A 7,278-nucleotide genomic window follows, 5' to 3' on the forward strand; every position below is an offset into this window, starting at 1 on the left:
TCTTCAGCATCCTTCACCTGGATTATTTAAAAAACTTCCAGGGGACTTCCCTGGTGGCACAGTGGTTAAGAATCCTCCTGCCAATACAGGGGACATAGGTTCGAGCCCTGGTCCGGGAAGATCCCACATGCCACGGAGAGACTAAGCCCATGCGCCACATCTACTGAGCCTGCGCTCTAGAGCCTGCGAGCCACAACTACTAAGCCCACACGCCGCAACCACTGAAGCCCGGGCGCCTAGAGCCCGTGCTCCACAACAAGAGAAGCCACCACAATGAGAAGCCCGCGCACCGCAATGAAGGGTAGCCCTCGCTCACTGCAACTAGAGAAAGCCCACGCGCAGCCAAAAATAAATAAATAAAATAAATAAATTTATAAAAAAGTAAAAAATTTAAAAAGCTTCCTGAAAGGACCTGGGCCTCCACACTCACTTTCCCTAACTCATCCTCCACACCTGTCTCAAAGATGTCTTTGAAATGCAAATCTAATCCTGTCACTCCCCTGTTTAAAGTCCTTCCGTTGCTTCTCCATCAGTAGGATAAAGTCCAAACTCTTCAACTTGACCAGGCACCTGATAACCTAGCCTCTGGCTATATTGTGATCCTCTCCCTACCTTCCCCACCCCCATTCTCCCAGGTGCTGAGCTTTAGTGCTATTTCACTCCTTCGCATCTTTGCCCGGGCTGCTCCCAACTCCTATTTGCCTAGGGACTCCTAATCATCCTCTAAAAGTCTTTTGAATCCCTTCCTAATCCCCTCTAGCAGAGTTAACAGATATCTTTTCTGTTTTTCCAAAGCATTGTGTCTGTATCTCTACCTTGATTGTAATGTCATTTTTACCTGTCTGTCTCCTCTATTGGGCACAACAGCAGAAGGAAAGAGATGACTCTATTTTCCTAAATCCCCTGCACAGGACACAGTGGCTGGTACTCCATAGGTACTCAATAAATACAAGTGGAATGACTAAATACTGCCATGCTGACAGCACTGCTGGATGCAGCTAAAGAGTCCAAAAACAGTAATCAGGACTTGTGGCAATCCTTTGCAGGGGTTGCTGTTAATATTTCTTAGATAACTACTTAATTTTTTCAGTTTTAAATAATTAATTTTTGAGATTCTGATTGAGAGTTTAGAAGCTCAGGCCTGGATAATGTGGCAAAGCATTTCTCCTGGAGTTTCAGTGATTGCCCAAGTTAATTAGATGTTACAGCCTTAGACACCACACACATAGGAGTGCACACACACATACAGTTGCGTGCAAAATTTCTCTCACAGGATAAAGGTTAAAACTGATTTCCTTGAGAGTCACATATGAGCTTCCGTGGAGCTCAGGGTCCAAGTCAATAAGCTCACACCTTCTTCTGTATTTAAAGCCTTTCAGGACACAGCATCATCTATTGGGACAGGAGTTGATGAATACAAGTTCATAAACTTGTGTTTATGGCAGGGTTCAAAAGAAAATTTTTATGGCAAAATATATATTCAAAAGGGTGTATAAATATATGTGTATGATTTAAAGAAAAGTAACAAAAAGAATAGCCACACTCGCCATGCAGCTTAAGAAATGGCAAAGCCCTATGTGACCCTCCTTGCTGGTCATCCCAGAGTTAACCAGTGCTATACTGAATTATATATTAACCATCCCCAAGCTTTCATTGCAGCTTCAATATGCATGTGTCCTAAACTGTACACATGTTTTTGTTTATTCTTTAAATTGAGCAAAAGATGTATTTACTTTCAAATTATATAAGAAAAAAAAATGTGTTTCTAGGAAGAATAAATGGCTCAGTTAATTTAAAAAAAAACACCACAGAGAAGGCAGCTCAGCTTAAATAATACACTCAGCATTCTTTTTCTTTAACTGAAATTCCCCAGTATTCATAAGTGTGGTCTGAACTATACACTCACATCCTTACTTATATTTTTTCTAATATTATTGACCAAATGATAGATGGAGCTAGAGCCTGGGGTCCATAAAATAGAGACTCTACCCTATATTCACTTTGAATTACTCATGATACCTAGATTCCATCTGTCTATCTCTTCATTCAGTTGTAATTAAAAATAATGGACAGATGAGTACTCAGCGAAAATCTAAACATTTTGGCCTATTTTTAAATGTAATATAAATGGAATCACAGTACCTGTGTCATTCTGTGATTTACATCTTTCACTCAACATTACATTTTGAGGCTTTATCCATGTTGAATTGAGCTTTAGTGCATCGATTTTCATTGCTGTATTTCACAACATTCACTCCACTTCCCAAAATGAAGGAGGAGAAGTTACTAAAATTCTAGTGATGTTGGGGGGAAATGATTTGGCCAGTGAATTCTCCCCAGCTCTGCCAAAGAAGGGGGCTTTTGGCCCAGCAAACAGCCTCCCCAAAAGTGTTCAGACCTCTGCTGGAGGGAGAAGCCGCATAGCCTTCCTGCAGAGCCGAGATGCCATGTTTTTGGTGCTGGGCTGGTTTCCATATCCTCAGGATGCGTGAGGGGTAGGGAGAAAGATGTTCACTTTGGAGCTGACTCTCTGGAGAATCTGGAAGCAGAGGTCAGGAGCTCCCTGCTGGAGGCCAGTGTAATGGGCGAAGCTGGGTAACTCAGCCTCAAAATATCAAGGGGCTCCGTGGATCCTTAGGCAAGGACAGAAGAGATGGCATTTCAAGAAGGTCCTCTCTGAGCTGGCTTTTCTGGACATCTGAGATGGGGTGGGAGTGGGAGATGGCGGGGGGGGGGAGGCAGCCAACCAGCTCTGGCCTCTATCTGCATATTCATAACCCCCCCACACCGGTTGGCTGCCCTAGGCAGCCCTCACTGTCCCCAGTGCCAGCGGCTGCAGCGGGGCTGGGTCTGTCATATGGTGCCTTGCACTGAGAAGAGGTGGGAGGCTTCCCTTACCCAGCCACAGGCACCAGGCCTGCCTGGGGAGGAAGCAGAGAAACCAAAATCACTTCATGACTGTGGCTCTTTTGCTGCTCCAGCTCCTGGGGTGGCAAGCCCCACCTGGCTGAAGAGCCCGGGACCGGACCTCCCTGAGGGCGTCTTCTCTGTGAGTAACACCATCCCTTCCATTCACCTTGCCAGAGCACTTTTTATGATGATGGAATGTTTATTTTTAAAAATTTCAAGTATGCAGAAAAGTGGAGAGGCTAGAGTGACAACACCCATCTATAAACCCATCACCTAGATTTAACCATTGTTCATATGTTGCCATATTTGCTTCATCTATTTTTGTTGGCAGAAATACTTTCAAGTAAATCACAGACAGTGAGACTTTTCACTCCTCATACCTCACTCTCTAATACCCTGGTATGCATCTCCGAGCAGTTTTGAAGCTCATCTTTCATTAGGTTCTCAGACAGTCTTAGTGAGGGGGTGATTATCATCCCCATTTTAGAAAAACAGATAAGGCATAAAGTGTGGCTTGAGGGCAAATGGCTGGGAGTAGAGCGCAGACCTACTAACTCTCAGCTCAGAGCACCTGTCTCAGCCACATGAAAGGAACTCTTATGTCCAGGGGTGTTGTCCTAGATAACAGTGAGACATGGCAGCCACTGTGTGACCTTGGGCATGTCACTCTACCTCTCTGAGCTGCCTCATCCATAAAGCGAAAGCATGGTTTGACAATCAGAGATTCCTTAACACTGGTCTGTGATGTTTTCACTGATTTTCAGAAAAGACAATGTAAAGAGTTTTTTTACAAAGCTAAATTTATTTGGATATTATGCCCTTCCTGTTTTTTTTTTTAAACAGGGTGGTTAAGATTCTTTTTTTATGAAATAAAAATGTTAGTAGGTTGCAGTCTTTTATACTTATTTTTGTGCCCTTAACTGCAAATAAAGTGTCAGCAACTCTCAAGCTGATCCTATTTTTTTTTTCATTTTATTAATGATTGAAATCTAAAAGTCTGGAAACCACCCACTGTACCAGGTGATCCCTAAGCCCATTCCAGTGCTAAAGTTCCAGGGCTATGGGGCCTTCCAGACCTGCCCTACAGGGAAAGGAAGCTGCAATTTAAGGAGCACCTATTATCAGTGCTGGAGAGTGCAAGCACTGGACATGTGTTAACACCTGTGATCCTCACCGAACCCCTAGTAAATGGCATTGTTATCAACCCCATTTTACAGACAAAGAAACAGAGGGAGGGAAGAGGCAAAGTTAACTTGTATGAGATCACCTAAGAGCTGGTGAGTCTGACCCAGATCCAACACCAGTAGATGATTCTATAATTCATGGGCACTAGTCACGCAGACCACCAGGGCTTCCAACTTGGTTGTATCTATGTCTGTCGATGGTCAGGGCTGTGCATGTTGGGCTGTCAGTCTGACCTCCTCTCACCATTTCCATCGTCAGCCAGTGCAGCGGGGAGAGCTACTCAGGGCTGGACCGGAGATGAATGGGTGCCCCCGTTCCCGCCCATAGCCATGTGGGGATGGATGATGGAGGGGACCCTCAGAAAATGAAGCAGAGGTGAGGTCGTATATGAAAACACCCTAGTAAAGCATGGAAATGCTGTATGTCCTTGAGATGCGCCACCTTGAACAAGTCTTAGGTGGCAGCTAAAGTTTGCTGAGCCTGCTGAGTACGAGGATGGGAGGCTGTTCAGAAATACTATGGATCAGGCAAAAATGTATTCGTATATAAATGTGTGATTAAGTGATCGCTATTATGAATCACCCGTGGTGGGCCCTTAGATCCCATGACATCTGCACAGAAGAGGCTGTTTCAGGATAAGGCATTTTCCTCCGTATTTCTCCAACTATATTGGAGTGGTGATCTACTAGGCTGGTCCAATCGGAATCCAACTGAGTCTAGGAAATGAATGAACAAAATCCCGCAAAGACAAACACTAAATTTTCCCAACAAAAACCTTGCAGGAACATTATCAAGGAAATAACAATAAACCTCATATAAATCTGGTCTGAGCGTCAGTCATAGGGATGAGAATGACGTAGCATCTCTTGGACTTCACATGGTGCCTCTTATCTAAGGACTCCTCATAAGCCCACCTTGTTTTATTGATTAGTTCTTAGTGGCCCTGCTGGAGTTTGTCAGAAGTGTTCGCTGTTCCCTAAATGTGGACACACCACAGAAGGGGAAACACAGCCTGTGAGCTGCTAGTCTCACCCCAGCTGGCCCTGTGGGCAGCTCTTCCCCTCTGCCCTCTTGGGCAGAGCTTTTGGGAGATCTCAAGGGAGATCCCATGGAAGGGCACAGACTCACAGGGAGAAAGGCTCTCATGTCAGGAGGTGATCTGTGCAGTTGAGCTGTCTTTTCAGCTCGTACCCATGGTTTCAAATACTTCAGCTGAAAAGAGATGACACACAGCTTCTTTCTTATGTCTACTATTTACTTGAAATTCAACCTCGCCCTCATTTTACACTTTCTAGCTATAAAATCCTACATACCTTTGGAGTTAACTTACAAGCCCTGTGTTCTGTGCTTGTGTTTGTAGCTGAATTTTCTTCTCTAGTGAGGTTCTTCCTGTCTGGTGCCCAGAAATGTATGTCTGGGAAAGACTCAATAAGAGAAAAATACCAGTTTTGTTTGTTTGTTTTAATAGACTTTATTTTTTAGAGCAGTTTTAGGTTCATGGCAAAATTAAGCAGAAAGTACAGAGATTTCCCATATATTTTCTGACCCCAAACATGCATAGGCTACCCTATAAATGCAAGTTTTATTAAATTATCCAAGGCAAGGGATGCCTTTTTTTTTTTTAATTACAAGAGTGAGAACATACCCACTGAAAATATGGAAAATACAGAAAAGTAAAAAGAAGAAATAGAGAAAAAAATTACCTATGGTTCTATCACCCATGAAGAACTACTGCTAACATTTTAATGTATTTCTTTCTCATCCTTTTCTTCTTTGTATTTTTAATACGTGATTTTTCTCTCCCCTCTACTTACTATAAAATAATGTTTGACAAACTCTTCTCAAACATGATTTTTTTAAATGGCTGCATAATATAGCATCACATAGATGATATCATACTTTATAATTTATTTAACCACTCTCTAGTCTTATAAATTATATTAAGATAATCATTCTTGATATAAATCTGTGGGTATCAGATCATTTTCTTTTTTATTTTTATTAAAAAATTTTTTAAAATTTATTTTTGGCTGCATTGGGTCTTTGTTGCTGTGCGTGGGCTTTTTCTAGTTGCAGCTAGCGGGGTCTACTCTTCGCTGTGGTGCACAGGCTTATCATTGCGGTGGCTTCTCCCGTTGCAGAGCATGGGCTCCAGGTGCGCGGGCTTCAGTAGCTGTGTCTCGCGGGCTCTAGAGCACAGGCTCAGCAGTTGTGGTGCATGGGTTTAGTTGCTCCATGGCATATGGGATCTTCCCAGACCAGGGCTCGAACCCGTGTCCCCTGCATTGGCAGGTGGATTCTTAACCACTGCGCCACCAGGGAAGCCCTCATTTTCTTTTTTTAATTTTTAAAAATGTATTTTATTTTTTAATAGCATCTTGATTTTACTTCGTAGATGTAGAGTCATTGACTCAAATGATATAAACATGTTTAAGTTCGGCAGTATATACAACATAACTATTTCTCCCAAAATATATGAAAAATGAGCAAGAAATACAAATGATGAGATAACATCTTCACCCATCATATTGGCAAAGATTTAAAAGACTGACTCTGACAAAAGACTGACATGCTCAGTGTTGGTGAGGATGAGAGGATATGTGTTCTTTTAAAGATATGTTGGTAAGAGAGCAAACTGGCTATATAAAAGTGTATATACAAGTAATGCATGAGTACTTTCTTATGAAAATTCAATTAATACAGAAATATACAGTCAAAATTGAAAATTCTCCTTCAGACCCTCATCTTTACTCCCAATCAGTTGGGTGTAAACTGGAGGGCAGCTGGGTGACAAGTATGAAAGTTTAACATACGTCTAGTTTTTGACCCAGAATTTCCACTTCTAGAAATGTAACATAAGAAAATAATAGGATAAGTTGCCAAGGATATAGATAGGCGTGTTCAACCCAATACTACTCATAATAACAATAGCTAACACATCAGCAATTTACTATGTGCCAGGAGCTGCTCTAAAAATGTGACATATGTTAACTCGTTGGATCCTCACAACACCCCTATGATAACAGTAGGTACTATGCTTATTCCCATTTTATTGACAGGAAGGCTCAGTACAGAGAGGTCACAAAGCTAGTAAGTGGCTCTAGGGATTCAAATCTAGGCAGTCAGGGGCTTCCCTCGTGGCACAGTGGTTAAGAATACACCTGCCAATGCAGGGGACCTGGG

The sequence above is a fragment of the Balaenoptera borealis genome (genome assembly GCF_965194805.1).
Source record: "Balaenoptera borealis genome assembly, chromosome: 3".
NCBI lineage: Eukaryota > Metazoa > Chordata > Mammalia > Artiodactyla > Balaenopteridae > Balaenoptera > Balaenoptera borealis.